A 17,134-nucleotide genomic window follows, 5' to 3' on the forward strand; every position below is an offset into this window, starting at 1 on the left:
GGGATGGAATGGATGTGGTTGTAAGCGGTGGTGGTACCGTAAGGTTCGGTGCCAGCCTGTGCATGGCTGTGTGCTCTGGCGGTGCAGAAAGAGCGTGCATTTGCATGCTGGTGGTTGGTGATGCTGCCATGGAGGAAGCTAGTCCCAACTTCTTTAGTGCCAAGGGTGCCAAGCTGGATGATTGTTTCTTAGTTTGTGCTCTGGAGCTAGGATCTGGTCATTCCTATGTCTTTGCCCCTTGGGACATCTGCAAACCAGGTTTCCCGTTGCCGTTTGGTCTGAGGTGGAGTTTGCCGTTGGTTCTGGGGCTGATTTTTTTCTGTTTCTTCTTTGAAAGTTCTTTCTGAGGTGAAGTTGGGAGCTTATGCTTTGTAGATGGCTTAGGAAGGAGGTTTCACAGGTGGCAGATGACGTCCCAGGTCTGAAACCGCTGCTGGAGACGTTTCTCATGGTGGAGACCTCGACTCTGGGTCTGAAGATGGCCTGAGGGATTTCTCCATTAGGACCCACTTCAGTTGCAGGTCTCTGGCTTTAAGGGACCCAGCGGACAATTCCTTGCAGTGTGCACACTTTTGCAGTATGTGCGCCTTGCCAAGACGGCAGATACATTGAGAGTGGCTGTCTGAGATCGGGATAGACAATCTGCAAATAGCGCTGCATTTGTATTCCAGGGAGTCTGCCATGTTCTAAGGAGTCCTGCTCCAGTAGAGATGCCCGGTGGGTGTCAGGGTTCAAAATAAATGTTTATTTTTTTTAAAGATAGGAGCAGAGGGGAAAAAAAATCTGTGATAGGATAAAATGGAAAAGAGATTATCAGGGAGTGAAGTTCACAGAGCTGCTGATGTGCCAAGCCTAAGGCAGTAGAGAAGGAACTGAGGGATGGTTGATGGTGCACTGGGGTGAACGGTTCATGCACTACCACCACTGCTGCTGAAAAGCTCCGGCTGTAAGTGTAAGACGCCAAAACACCTAGCATGGAACATCCAGAGGGACCCTCCTCAAAGAAGAAGCAGAAACTACATTTTACCATAGCTGGACCAGGGGAAACTTTGTTTGAGGAGAACGCTAGTGCAAACACACTTCTTTGTACAGACCTGATGGGATCTTTAATACCCAGGCAGAGAAGGATTTGGAAAGTCCCATATGGAAAAGGAAAGCATAAACAAGTTTTGTGTGGGGTGGGATGTTTACTGCAGGGAGTTGGAATGCTTACTGGACACACTTAGGCTGTGTCTAGACTACATGGCTCCATCGACGGAGCCATGTAGATGAGGGTTGTAGGCAAAGGGAAATGAAGCAGCGATTTAAATAATCGCCGCTTCATTTACATTTAAATGGCTGCCGCACTGAGCCGACAAACAGCTGATCAGCTGTTTGTCGGCTCAGCACACTAGTCTGGATGCTCCGCAGTTGACATCAAAGCCCTTTGTCGACCACCCCATTATTCAGCCCAGTTTAGCAAGGTATGTAGGCATATGCCTGCCTTTAAGCACACGAGTAAAACTAACATTAAAGTGAGACACATGCTTATGTATGTTGGTGAATCAAGGCTTGATCACTTTACAGGATTGGGTCTTGTTTTTGCCTGTGCAAATGAGGTAAGTAGCCACCCAACCAGATCACATATATACAGTTTGAACCCTTACCCCTCAATGTATGTACAGAAAAAGTGTAAAAAGCGAATCTCCAAAAAACATGCCCTGAAATTAAGTGCACAGAGGCAGGCGGAAAATGGGTGCGTGTGATTGTAAGCAGGTACAATTGAAGGCTGGGATTTCAGAAATATGGCCCTGAAAAGAGCGTTGATGCCTCACTTTTGCTTCTAAAAAGCATTAAAGGCTAGTGGCACACAGAAGTTTGTGAGAAGATATTAATGGGCTGGAAAGGCAGACAGCATGGCAGCTGTATGGAGATACTGAAGAAGTTTCAGATTATCTGGGGTAATTTGTAAGATGTCTCCACTTATAATATTGCACGAGATCACAGAGTTTTGTGACATAAAAATTCTATCAAATAACAGTAACTGTATCTGATTTAGCTAGCTTTTGCCCCCACAAAGCACTTTAGAAAGCAAGCAGGGCAGCCTGTTAGGAGGAAATTGATTAATTTTTAAATACCAGTGAATTGTCTCCACTTACCGAGGAAGACAGAGGGAAAGAAAGAGTGAAAGAAATATCATTAATCCCTTATATATCTAGATTGAGGTGATGCAGGCAATTTAGTCCTGATTGTCTGAGAAATCTCCTGGTTATCCCTGGAGTCAGCGAGGCTAGCTAACAGTCAGAATAACCAGATGTTTCATCTCACCACTTCTTTGTAAATTCTTGAGTGTTTGATATCTGGCCACTTCTGGAAGAAGCAGAAATTATCCCGGTGATTCTGATCACGCAGCTGTACCTGATGCGCCAGACAGTGTTGTGCAAAGATTGCCATGGTTTAGCCTTTACGAAATGTCCTTCTTCAATGTTTGGCAGGTCAGTCCAGGTACAACATGCCCGTTGCTTCTCAGTAGGCATTCCGATCACGGACCAAAGATAGGAGTAACTGTGAATTTCAGGTTTCTCTAATATCACTTACAAAGCTATGAACTATATGGTTACAAATTCTGCCCTTCTATGGGCTCCAAGAGATTTCAATGGGAGCTTGTATGCACATGCAGAATTTGGCATGGGGAAGAATGGTAGGTCTGCTATGGCAGCGGATGGCATCTAGTGTGGATGCATGAGAGCAGAGAGAAGATGCAAGGGATTTCCCCCATTCCTCATCCTACAGCCCGATATAATAGCAATCATAATAGCCGTCCCCCAGTGCATGGGGACTGCTCTTTGCTGGTGCCTTCAGGGATGAAAATCACCCCAAATGGGGCCAAGGAAGAAGCAGAGTCAGTGCTTCCCCGCCTTGCATGGGCTCATGTAGCCGGCAAGCACAGATGCCTGTCCGAGCTCTCCCTGGTGCAGCGGGACCCCGTAGCACAACTTAGCACAAGCTGACTTAGTGGGTATAATGCTGGTAAGCAGGTTGGATTGTTTGCTATGCCCGCAATAGGGAAAGTAGGCCTGGCTTCTGAGAAAAGGGGAATGGCTGGAAGGAATAATAGCCAGACAATAGCACAAATGGGGATATCTTAAAAATGGTCTCTGAGTATCTGTAACTCTTTCGTTATCTCCTGACAGCCACTGCTCCCTGCTGTCTGCTTCGTTTCCAGCTCCAGGCTGGCCCTTCCACACTAGACAGCAGAAAGGAGGGGAAAGAGCAAATACACGAGACACAGAAATGACATTTTTCTGGTGCCAACTCTTTTTATGCTGTGGACTTACCAAACTCTTTCGGCACACATTAACTTTCCCTGGAGCCACCTACACATGGGCTAGACCAAGTGTTATGAGCAGAGGTCTTACCGACTGCGTAGGCTCATGGTCTGACAGAGCTGGAGTTGACTTCTAGATGTCTCTTAAAGAGACCCATTCCATCAGACCTCTTCCGATATCCAGCTAGATTTCAGCCTTAGGTATTCTTGCCATAGCAACTGGGAGACATTCCCACCACTGGAGGAAAAAACCAAAACGACAGGCCCTTTAAGACTGCAGATCTTGTAGTCCAATTCATTATTAAGCCTAGATAACAAGATTAGAGCTAAAATATATGCATGCTACTTATGCTATTTAATTCCTATTCTACAGTGGATCATTCACAGGCTTTGTTTTAGGAACATCAGCTTAACAGTAGCATTCGGTAGCCCCAGTATTGCCAAGAATTCAGCATTTGGAGGCTTTTGTCTTGTATCTGATGTGAGTAGCTGTGACGGCACATTGGGGTTTTTCCATCTCCTGCACCCCCGTAATGGCACGAACAGACTCCACCAGCCAGTAGAACAGAGGGAGTTTATTGCCTCTCCAGGATAGAGCACAGCACAGATGTAATCTGGTTACAGGGCAGGCCTAGGATTCCTCAGCCCCCCTTGATGGGGGGGGGGGGGCGGGTCTGAGCTCCTAAACCCCAGCCTGTTGCTTAGGCTGCTTCCTCCATGATCCCAGACAGAGACTAACTAACTCTCTTCCAGCCATGCCCCCAGCCAGGGGCAGCATTCCACCTTCCTTTGTTTCTCTCCTTGGGGGGTAGCTGGTCAGACAGGTTGAGAGACCCTCTTTGCATAATGACTCATCCCCTGTCTTGCTGGGCCATGATACAGCCAGCAAGTTACCCCCCACTACATCACAGTAGTGTCTTGGACAATTTTTTTTATTTGGTTGCTAGAGAAATTTAATTTTGGACCACTTCTTCAATTAAACTTATCTTACAATACCTTACCTGCAACAACCAGTCTCAGCTAGTGAAGGTACTTATTTGGCAGATGATAGTTTCTTATTTTGGATAACACACAATCTGTCACTCAATCAGCTGTTGGAGGAATATGGTTCTGTATCTCTGTTTCTCTTTGATACTGTGGGATTTGAAGCCCTGCCTTTGGGGGACTCAAGTTTTTTTTCTCTCCAGACTTTCTGCTTGCTTGGTCCATTCTTCTCAAGGCTTTAGACATTTCAGGCTCAGGAATCACCCCATATTGCTTCTGGTTGGGTCAGAGACCGTGATCTGGATGACAATGAACTCAAACCAGAGCACTGAGCTAGTGGTACCCAAACGTCATGGCTGCACTAAATCCAAATCTTGGAATTTCAGTTTTGCAATTGGCACCTGTCTTTATAGTGGGCACTACCAAAGCCTTGGTTCCAGTCTCTCCCCACCCTCCACCAGTCCCTCCCATTTTGGAATGTTTGAATTCAGGATCACGATTTGTGGCTTGAGCTCCTCTTAATTAGCATGTGTTTCTGAGCTGTTGGAATTTCCCTTTCTGGCTAAGGAAATAGAGGTCAATGGGGAATAGAGAGGCAGGTAAACAGACATGGGCCTCTCACTCTTACTGCACAAAGAGTTCTTTTCAACATAAGCGCCCAAGTAACATCTGCTAAGCCACATTATTAGCTTAATTCATACATCTCCTCAAAGCTCACCTTGTCTGTGAGGCCCACAAACAACTTGTCAACCGTTAGACAGCTCGTGTGCAGAGACTGCAGCCTGCAATGGTTCCCTGCATCGTCTCATTGTTTACTTAAATCCCCCCCCAGATGTCTATCTCCAGCGGTTAACTCTTGTCTGATATTTAAAGTTTTAGTTCCTTGGGCCAGGGACCAGCTTTTGATTTTGTATTTATACAGCATTGAGGACAACGCTTCCTGGATACGACTGTCATAGGAATAACAACAAAGCCTCCTTATCTGAGGAAGGAAACGCCATTGTGGACTCACATAGCAATAGTTGACTCACTTGTAGACACCAGGGGATAGGTTAGCAGCGACTTGAGGAGAAATGTCGTGGGATAGTTTATGAATAAATTAGATTAGGTAAATGCAAGTGCCAATTCAATAGTGGAGAGTGCAAAGGCTCCAGTAAGACTCTTACAGCTTTAAGAGGCTCAAAGAAAAAGGAATATTATATACTCCAATTCATCATGCTGGCACTGACTGTTCACTGGAAAGTTTCTGGGAGTTAATGGTTATCCAGTTGATTCTAAATGCTTCAGGGCACTGTTACCCCATATGCTAGTGATGATAATGTTTGTACAGCGGAACCTGTGGAAAGCAATCCCATGCCGAGGGACATGCTGAAAGCATTAAGCCCCTGTGTGCATTAAAAGGAATTAGAGAGGAGAGAACTGTGAAGACTGCTGTTGGCTGCTTTATCATAGCTTTCATTGAGCGATTCTGAATGAACAGCGGGATTGTACTCAGCCTAGAGTATTAGGTGACGAAGGCTGTGCTGTAAGCTATTGTAAAGACAGTATTTCCTAGATCTGAAGTACAGTTTTGGGCATTGATGAATAATCTGTATATATGCAAACCAATGCATTTTATTTTGGTAGAGCCTGGAAATAATTGGGTGTCCTCAAGTCAAGGGTGCTAATTATATAGATGCAATTTACTGATTTTCTAACATTCCACGTACACTGATTACACCAAGGGAACTGCTGTCATACGTAATATTGCATTGCTGTCACAGTAGTGGCGGTTTTGGTTGTTAATTTCACATGGAAGGCACTTGTATCTCACAGTGATAGGTGGCCTTATAAAATACTAGCTTGGCCAGTTTCTTCCTGGATCCATGAGGAACAGGTAGAGGTAATTGGCACCATGTGTAGCCAAAATGTTGTATTTTAATGTAGGTATAAGAATATAAGTATAATTATGGTAATAAGTCCCATATACTGATTTGCTTACAAGTTCTGTATGCTTGTTTCACTCTGCCAGCCGCCCTTCATGATTAGCAGGAAGGACATTTCTTTATCTTAGAACATAGTTTTATTACAATTAGGGTTGCCAGGTGTCCGGTTTTGAACTGAACAGTCCCGTATTTGAGCTTTCTGTTCAGGAAACAAATTGAGAAAATATAAATGAGAAAACATGAATGTCCAGTATTTTCTAAATAAGATGTAATGTAGATTGGGATGTCATGTCAAGTGTGTCTGGTATTTTTGTTGAAACCATCTGGCAACCCTAATTACAATGTTTACTATAAGGTTTTGCTGCTTGTTAGCTTTACACATTAAATTGTGCCTCTTACTTGCATTGCAAACAAAGCTGTGTAAAGATATTTTGTTCGGGTACGTCTACACTACAGAGTTAGTTCGAACTAACTTAGTTCGAATTAGTTAATTCAAACTAAGCTAATTCGAACTAACGCGTCTAGAACTAAAAACTAGTTTGAATTAGCGTTTTGCTAATTCGAACTAGCAAGTCCACATTAAGTGGACTCTGAAGCGGGGTTAAGGATGGCCGGAAGCAGTGCCGGCAGGGCATAAAAGGAGGACTTAGAGCGTGGAGATGCTGTCTCAGGCTAGCCGAGGGCTGCGCTTAAAGGGACCCGACCCCCACCCCGGACAGACAGTTCTCAGGGGTGCCCCGCTTGCAAAGCAGTCCTGGCTTGGAGTGCCCGGAGTACCCACACTGGGCACATCACACCACTCGGCCATCAGCCCGACTGCACTTGCCGCAGGCTGCCATCTGGGGAGAGGGAGCAATCGGGGGGCTGCAGGAGAGCTTCCACCCCCAGAAGCCCGCAGAGCCAGCCCAGTCCTCCCCATCGGGGACTCGTACCCCATTCCTCCCTCACCTCCTTCCACTTACCCTTCTCTAGCCCCCCTTCCTGATGTACAAAATAAAGGATAATTGTGTTCAAAAATGGAATCTGTCTTTATTGAACAAAACTGGGGGAGACTGGGAAAAGGAGGTGGGAGAGGGGAAGAGAGAGGCTGGGAGAGGGGAGGGCAACTACAATGATCAGAGGTTGGGAACAGGTCCCATATGAAGAGAGGCTAAAGAGACTGGGACTTTTCAGCTTAGAAAAGAGGAGATGGAGGGGGGACAGGATAGAGGTCTCTAAAAGCAGGAGTTGGGTGGAGAGGGTGCATACAGAAAAGTTCTTCATTAGTTCCCATAAAGAAGGACTAGAGGACACCAAAGGAAAGGAATGGACAGCAGGCTTCAAACTAGTAACAGAAAGTTGTTCTTCACAAAGCAAAGAGTCAACCTGTGGAACTCCTTGCTGCAGGAGGCTGTGAAGGCTAGAACTAGAACAGAGTTTAAAGGGAAGTGAGATCAAGTCATGGAGGTTGGGTCCATGGAGTGCTGTTAGCCAGGGGGTAAGAGTGGTGTCCCTGCCCAAAGTTTGTGGAAGGCTGGAGAGGGATGGCACGAGACAAATGGCCCAAGAGTCACTGTCTTCGGTCCATCCCCTCCAGGGTCCCTAGGGTTGGCCGCTGTCGGCAGACAGGCTACTGGGCTAGATGGACCTTTGGTCTGACCCAGGACGGCCATTGTAAGCTCAGGGCTCAGTGTCGGGGGTCTCAGTGGACCCCCTTGATTTTCACGCACACCTGCTCCTGGGTGGCCAGACTGGCAGCTCTCCTGCCCTAGCTGGCCACTTTCCTGTGCCTAGTGCGGAGATTGTGGACGAGGTCCACAATGTCTGCACTAGCCCAGGAAGGTGCCCGCCTCTTGCGGTCCAGGGCAAGCTCCCGGGAGCCGCCAGCCTGGTCCCGGGAAGAGGGGGTGGGCTGGGGGACATCGGGTGGGTGGCTCTGTGCTGTGTCAGGTGCAGGGTCTGCTGGCTGGGTGCTGGCAGGCTTGCACCTGGCACGGGCATCGTAGCCAGCCCATGCCCCTTTAAGGGGTCCGGGGCCGGGAGGGGGGGCAGACGAGTTTCCCTGGTGTTGGCCAGAGTGGCCACCAGGGAAACCTGGGTAGGGCTAGCCTCCCACTAGTTCGAATTAAGGGTCTACACACCCCTTAATTCGAACTAGTAAGTTCGAACTAGGCTTAATCCTCGTAAAATGAGGTTTTCCTAGTTCGAACTAAGCGCTCCGCTAGTTCGATTTAAATTCAAACTAGCGGAGCGCTAGTGTAGCGGCTATGAATGTTAGTTCGAACTAACGTCCGTTAATTCGAACTAACATTGTAGTGTAGACATACCCTTCTTTCTTTAGTAACTATCTAATAATTTCTAAAATGCAATCTTGTCTGAAATGCTCTATAAAATGGTTTGGAGTGAGTGGAGGATGAGTCTATAGTTAAGGATAAGTGTGAAAGCCATCACAAATGCCCAGATGGTCAAGAAGAAGTTAGAAACTTGAAAACAAACAGGAAGCATCCTTTGTGCCTCATGCTAGAAACAAATTAGTGGAACTGATGAACCCTGAAGACAGGTAGACACCTCCAAGAGTGAGATGACAAACTAGAGATAATTATTGGTAGCCTAACAATAGCCATTAAAGGATAACTGTGGAAAACTCCAACACTACTTAAAGACTAATGCTGGCACGACATTGCAAAACATATAGACTCAAATAGGAACTTACAAGTATTAAAAAGGGGTGCTTTTGCTATGGTCCTCTGGGGTCAGTTCTGCAAGGCATCAAAGCATTGGATCCTGACCGGCAGAATCCAGCTTCTCATTCATGCTCAGTCTAACTGGCCATTAGATTCTCTTGAGCTACCACAGAATGGTAACCATAAAAATATCTGCAGGATGTGTGTGTGTGTGTGTGTGTGTGTGTGTGTGTGTGTGTGAATGCATATGCTGCTTTTCATGTCATGTTTTCCATAAACGCAGAGTATGGAAGAAGAAGACTCCATGTGCTTTTTATAAGCTTGTCACGCATTGATAGAATTGATTCAACAGGCCTAGCACCTCCCTAGCTTCAGCTTCCTTCTCCATAGATGTGGAAAGGGTCCTCTGTATCTGTACAATGTCTAGCATGACAGGGCCACCGTCTTAGACACTCTTGAAACCTAAACCACAATAATAATTAAATGTTTAGTAATCTCATTGGAGCAAAAAAGTAAAATTCCCATTGATTTCAATAGTTGAGGATCTGCCCTTTCTCCCCACCACACCCCTTTTCAGCCAGGCTGAACATATGTGCATTTGACCATACTTTTCGCAGTTGGATTAGATCTCCTTATACCAGTGACATTATTTCTTCTATAATATAGCTGGTTTGAGGGACAAGACAGGATGTCCCTCATCTCATCAGCTATTAAAATACGCATTTCGAAATACAGATGTTGGAAAGAGTTGTGATCTGTTTTCTAGCATTTGCTACGTGTATTTTTTTTCTACTGTTGGCATTCAGCACTATGTATTTTTATACTGGCAGGGACAGTTCATGCTGATTCTTTAATGAACATCTGGAAAGAGAAACAGGAGCTGCATGGCACAGTGTCCCGAGGGTGCTTGGGGCAGTGAGGGCTGTGGATCAAATTTAATGGTCCTCACTCTTCCAATTTAGGAGGAGTTATTGAACAAATGTACTCCCAGACAGATGGACAGACACACAGACAGACAGACATACAAACTCCCTAAAATATATACTAGATGACATTGCTACTTGTGTGCTATCACCATGTTTGTGTTAGACTGGCACCTGCCATTTGCTCGATGGGGCACAATCAAAACACATCATCATGGCATGAAATGTGACCATTGAAATACAATAATCCGAGTGTTCGATGGTGCACATGTGAAACGTGTTAAATTCCTTGGGGGTAACATGCACATGAATTAGGCCTTACTTGGAAGGAAGTACCTCCTTAGTATGTTCTGTTGCATTTTTAACTGCGTTAGTTTTTCTGAGGTTTGGGTATAACTTTAGTGAGAAGACAGTCCATAGAGCTCAATTACAATGTGATTAAATTTGCATTTGTATTTGCTGCTGATTGAATTATTAGTTATTGAGACACTGCAAGAGTACTGTGTCAGCATGAGTTTTGTCAGGGACATGACCACTTTAGTTAAATGCATTTAGAACCTGTTGAATTGCTCTGATTAAGTTGTGAAACCTTTCTGAGGCTGAGCATATTCTGAGAGTTAATTTCCTGCACTCTTAAGCGTACATTAGGAGAGAGCATTGTTATGCATTCAGATGCCAATGCTAGTACTAGCGGACAGAACATTTCTTTCAATGTAGTTTATAAAAATATGTACCAATATATAATTTAGTTAGACTTCAGAGTAAACTAACTGTATTTCTCTCTGCAGCATTTGTGTTTGGATTACTGTTATCTACAGTAAATCTAACTCTGCCTCTTTCCATTTGGCAATATTTAACACTAGGGGGTTTCAGATCAGCCCCTTTCACAATTATTTGAACTGCACAGCTAATTTTCTACCCACTTACTCTGGTTAGAATCATTCAGGTCTGACTGAAGAACTGTGGGCAGTGATGCAAATAGCTCTGAATGTTTCTGTTCCTTTGCATGAGAAAATGTTGTTAATAAAATTTCTTTTTGCAGTAAGATGAAGGCCTGAAACATAAGCCCATGTAGCATAAGCCTGGTCCAAGGCCTGAGGCCTGGTTAATAATGGACAAAAAATGACTAACATAAAGCAAAGCTAAGCTGTGAGCAAGAAGCAGGCCCCTGCTCATAGAATTTGGCACAAACAGGGCTGATAGTGTAAAACACTAATTGGTAATAGGTCCAGGTGCAGACCAATAACTGGTGCTAGGTACCGACTGCAGAACATGAATTGGTTCTGGTCATAAGTGGAAAGCACACAATACCACTAGCTCATGGAGAAACCTTGGTGCCCACTCCTCATAGATACAGACCCAGGTTCAGGAAAGGGTCTAAAATGACAGCATGATGGATAGAAATGATCTAATCAAACCACAAGGTACGGGGAGATGGATGGTATCTAAGCAGCGTCAGAGGGTGGTAACCTGACAGCATCAGAGAGTGGCAACCTAATATATCAGCAGTGATGTATAATTTGATGTACCTGTATATAAAGTGGTGTCTTGGGGGAACAAGTCTTTGTGTGACCTAGAGAGCAGTAGAAATTTCCCACTGACTGAGTCATTCCATTGTTACTGGGTACATATGCGTAGTGTTTCAGTAGAGTCTACTGACAACTATGACTGCACTTCACTTAAGAATAAACCTGGTTGGACATCTTCAATCTTTATCTGGTTTGTTGTCTTTGGGGGCTCTCTTGGGGTCTGCTGTGGAGACTAAGTGCACAAGTCGACATGGTCCACATCAGTGAGCACACACGCATGCAGCCTTCTGGTTATCATCATCAATGGAGCTAGAGACTTGTGAGGACACTTATTTTTGAGCAATTCTTCGCCTGATATCACTTGTACCGCCTTCGGCAGTGCTAGTATCTGAGCAGCTTCCCAACTTAGAAAGCTTATCTATTGTTCTGGAATACAACGAAAGTCACCATGCTTATTTTCTTTCTGTCTTCCCCTAGGCCAGCGGTGTGCAACCCATGGGTCATGACCCCCTTGGGGGTTGCGGCTGCCTTCCTGGGCGGTCACAGCACTTGGATCCGGCTGGTCACTTTTCCTGGTTTCTTGGCTCGGTGTCCGATGTACGTGTGGCAGGGGTGGGAGGAGTGGTAGGAGAGCAGCTGCGGCCTGACAATTAAAGGGGCTGCTTCCTTTTTTTTTCTCCACTGAAATTCAGCAGCCCCCGTGGGGGTCGCGAATGAAAAAAGGTTGCACACCACTGTTCTAGGCAGTCAAATTGTCCAGGTATCTTTGAAATATTTTTGGGAGCCATTTGTGTAGGCCTTTATTGGAAGGTTTATTATTCTGGGATTGTTGGGATTCTTTAGTTAATATTGGTGTTCATTCTATATATACTAGCCAATTAGCCCGTCATAAGACGGGATTTTCAGGTCTCTCCTCCACGTTGGTTTTCTCTTCTGAGCCTCCGGTCTCTCGCGCCGTCTCTGTCTCCCTCTCTCTCTCTCTCCTTCTCCGACTGCCTCCCCCCTGTTTCTCTCAGCTCTCCTCCCCCTCCTGCCTCTCACTTGGGGGACCACAGAGCCCAAATGGCCGTTTGGACTCCGCACTCCCCGTGCTGCATGGGGGGGCGCGGAACCCAAACCCCACGCGGCGGCCTGGCTGAGCAGCGCAGCAGTCAGCCGAGCACCACAGCGAGAGGCAAAGGGGGACAGGGTGGTGACATTCATGGCCAGGGGTCAGGGCCTGAAGCCGCTGTCATGCCGCACATCACCGCCCCGCCCCCCCTTCACCTCCCGCCATGGCGCTTGGCTGACTTCTGCACCACTCAGCCGGGCCACCACGGGGGAGCAAGCAGCTGTTTGGGCCCCACATTCCCCATGCAGCACGGGCCGCTCAGAGGAAATAGCCAGCATTTCAGCAACAACGCGGCCCAGAGGGAACAGCCAGCATTTCAGCAACAACGCCCCCAGAGGGAACAGCCAGCATTTCAGCAACAATGCCACCCAGAGGGAACAGCCAGCATTTCAGCAACAGCGCCTCCCAGAGGGAACAACCAGCATTTCAGCAACAGCGCCGCCCAGAGGGAACAGCCAGCATTTCAGCAACAACGCCGCCCAGAGGGAACAGCCAGCATTTCAGACAACAGCGCCCCCCAGAGGGAACAGCCAGCATTTCAGCAACAGCGCCCCCCAGAGGGAACAGCCAGCATTTCAGCAACAACGCCCCCCAGAGGGAACAGCCAGCATTTCAGCAACAACGCCGCCCAGAGGGAACAGCCAGCATTTCAGCAACAACGCGGCCCAGAGGGAACAGCCAGCATTTCAGCAACAACGCCCCCCAGAGGGAACAGCCAGCATTTCAGCAACAATGCCACCCAGAGGGAACAGCCAGCATTTCAGCAACAGCGCCTCCCAGAGGGAACAACCAGCATTTCAGCAACAGCGCCGCCCAGAGGGAACAGCCAGCATTTCAGCAACAACGCCGCCCAGAGGGAACAGCCAGCATTTCAGACAACAGCGCCCCCCAGAGGGAACAGCCAGCATTTCAGCAACAGCGCCCCCCAGAGGGAACAGCCAGCATTTCAGCAACAACGCCGCCCAGAGGGAACAGCCAGCATTTCAGCAACCGCGCCCCCCAGAGGGAACAGCCAGCATTTCAGCAACAGCGCCCCCCAGAGGGAACAGCCAGCATTTCAGCAACAGCGCCCCCCAGAGGGAACAACCAGCATTTCAGCAACAGCGCCCCCCAGAGGGAACAGCCAGCATTTCAGACAACAGCGCCCCCCAGAGGGAACAGCCAGCATTTCGGCGTTACAGACTCTCAGATATTGGGCTACTATATATATGACTAGTCAATTAGCCTGTCATAAGAAGGGCTTTTCAGGTCTCTCCTCCATGTCAGTCTTTTCTCCTGAGCCTCTGGTCTCTCTCTCTCTCCTTTTCCTCCTACTGCCTCCCTCTCTCTCTCTCTCTCTCTCTCAGCTCTCCTCTGCCTCCTGCCTCTCTCTTTCTCTTCTCCTCCCCCTTCTGCCTCTCACTCAGGGGACCACAGAGCCCAAATGGCCCGTTTGGACTCCGCACTCCCCGTGCTGCATGGGGGTGCGCAGAACCCAAACCCCACGCGGCGGCCTGGCTGAGCAGCGCAGAAGTCAGCCGAGCGCCACGGCGGGAGGTGAAGGGGGGCGGGGCGGTGATGTTCACGGCTAGGGGTGGGGCCTGGAGCCGCTGTCACGCCGCACATCACCGCCCCACCCGCCTTCGCCTCCCACCGTGGCACTCAGCTGACTTCTGCGCTGCTCAGTCAGGCCGCCACGTGGGAGCAAGCGGCGCAAGCGACTGTTTGGGCTCCGCGCTCCCCATGCAGCACGGGCTGTCCAGAGGGAACAGCCAGCATTTCAGACAACAGCGCCCCCCAGAGGGAACAGCCAGCATTTCAGACAACAGCGCCACCCAGAGGGAACAGCCAGCATTTCAGACAACAGCGCCCCCCAGAGGGAACAGCCAGCATTTCAGCAACAACGCCGCCCAGAGGGAACAGCCAGCATTTCAGACAACAGCGCCCCCCAGAGGGAACAGCCAGCATTTCAGCAACAGCGCCCCCCAGAGGGAACAGCCAGCATTTCAGCAACAACGCCCCCCAGAGGGAACAGCCAGCATTTCAGCAACCGCGCCCCCCAGAGGGAACAGCCAGCATTTCAGCAACAGCGCCCCCCAGAGGGAACAGCCAGCATTTCAGCAACAGCGCCCCCCAGAGGGAACAACCAGCATTTCAGCAACAGCGCCCCCCAGAGGGAACAGCCAGCATTTCAGACAACAGCGCCCCCCAGAGGGAACAGCCAGCATTTCAGACAACAGCGCCACCCAGAGGGAACAGCCAGCATTTCAGACAACAGCGCCACCCAGAGGGAACAGCCAGCATTTCAGACAACAGCGCCCCCCAGAGGGAACAGCCAGCATTTCAGACAACAGCGCCACCCAGAGGGAACAGCCAGCATTTCAGACAACAGCGCCCCCCAGAGGGAACAGCCAGCATTTCGGCGTTACAGATTCACAGACACTGAGATATCAAAATACATTTACTGAGATATAAAAAAATTTCAAATAGACAATGAGTCATATTTTGCTCTTACTTACCTCACTGAAAATCTGGAAGATCCACACTGCCTTCATTGGATTAATTTCCAAATTCATACTGGTGTAGCTGAGAACAGCATTTGGTCCAGTGAAGCCAATGGCTGTATTTGGTTTTGTATATATTTTTCCACGGCTGAGCTTTGTATAGAATCATAGAATCACAGAATCCCAGGGCTGGAAGAGACCTCAGGAATCATCGAGTCCAGTCAATTGCCCAAAGCGGAACCAACCCCAACTAAATCAACCCAGCCAGGGCTTTGTCAAGCTGGGATTTAAAAACCTCTAGGGATGGAGATTTCACCTCCTCCCTAGGGATCCTATCCCAGTGCTTCACCCCCCTCCTAGGGAAATAGTTTTACCTAATATCCAACCTAAATCTCCCCCACTGTAACTTGAGACCACTGCTCCTTTGAATCAGTTTTTGTTAATTATACGTAAAGAAGGCTTAAACTGAAAAATGGAATCCTAGCATTCCAGTCATTGGGGAAGTTCTGATCTGAGCTTCATGGGTTAGGCCCAACATTAATTTTTATAAATAATTAATAACCTTAACACTTTTCCATTTTGAATCTTCTCATAGGAACCACATCTCTCCCACACAAATCACTTTGTTCATTAAAGGTTTTCCACTCACATTAATAAGAACAGTTGTCAAATTTGGATTTGATTCACCGTTGCATTACGCCAGCTTTACTTCAGTGAAATGACATGGAGCTAAAATTGGAGAAACACACTGGAGAAGCAGACCCAGAATTCTCTTTAGATGATGACTACTCTAATGACTTCATTAAGTGATTCTTTTATGGGCCAGAAAGTATGTGTGGGAGATATAGTTACTATGGAATGACACACAAGGGGGCTTAAGAATGTCTACACTTGCAGTTTTATAGCCCTGCAATCAGAGCATCCCATCCCCAGCCCCCCCCACTTCTGGGGGCATGAGTCAATTGACCTGACCCAGCTCCAAATCTTCAGGTAGGTCTACATTTACTGGGGGATCAGCACTGAGGCAATCAATCTTCCTGGGGTTGATTTAGTGGCTCTAGTGAAGACCTGCTAAATCAACTGCCAATTGTTCTCTTGTCAACTCTGGTACTTCACCTGAACAAGAAGAATAGGGGAAGTCAATGGGAGAGTTCCTCTCATTTCCTGCCCCACCCTACAATGGAGACCCTAAGATAATTCAACCTTCAGTAAACTGACTCCAGTTACTTTATTCACGTAGCAGGAGTTGCATACCATAGGCTGATACTGCTCTGTAGTGTAGACCTGACCTTTTACTTCAGCGTAGGCCTTATCTGAGTCTCATCCCAGCATCAGTTTTAGGTTCAGTGACTGCTTTATTTGATCATAAAAGTTTCTTTTTAAGGTAACATAGAACATATTTGGCAATATCCCTGTGGAGCTTTAAGACAGCTTTTAAGAAAAGCTATAAAAACTTTCTTGTCAATAATGTGGACTCTTTTTTAGATCAGGACACATCAGCATTGCATTGTGGCAAGTTTGCAGTAATAAAGTCTGTTCTGAAGCACTGGATTGCTTCTCTCAGTTGCTTGGATTATTTGGGTCATAATGAGCATTTTCTGTCCCTTTTCTCTGCTAAGTAGATGAGAACAGAGAATCAGTATATTGTCCCCCTCAAACACTCCAGTTTTTAAAAATGACATTGTCTGTCAGCTACTAGTTTTGACCACCCACGTCTGCAGTGATAGAGTCTGGAGAAAGTACAAACAGCAAACAAATCTCTTAAAGAGACAGGTTAGAATATTCCAGGAAGGGCTCTAATAAATGATGTATGCAGATGATGTTTTGATTACGGTTAGAATGGCCTGGCATGGGAAATAAATTTAATACTCCAGCTGGCAGCCATTATGGGTTCTTTTTAAAAAATTTAAAAATCCACTACAATTTATAGCACCCTAACTAAAGCTATCATCTATAGTTGGGTGTAATTTATTTTCTGTGAGAAAGTAAAGCATCATATAAATCCCATAAAAAACAAAGCCAAATAACTCTTCACCAGAGGAACAGAAGGAAAAATAAACATTTTTTTTTACCTACCTAGCCCTCTGTTAACTCAAGTTGTCAGTGCAGGATTTAGGTCCAGTTCATTCAAGAAGCCATAACTAGGGTCAGCCTGGGGAAGTTACCGAGTCTGGAGAAGGCAGTGAATCTTGATGGCTAACGTCAGCTG

This window comes from Pelodiscus sinensis, chromosome Z, assembly GCF_052426305.1.
Source record: "Pelodiscus sinensis isolate ZL-2025 chromosome Z, ASM5242630v1, whole genome shotgun sequence".
Classification (NCBI taxonomy): Eukaryota; Metazoa; Chordata; order Testudines; family Trionychidae; genus Pelodiscus; species Pelodiscus sinensis.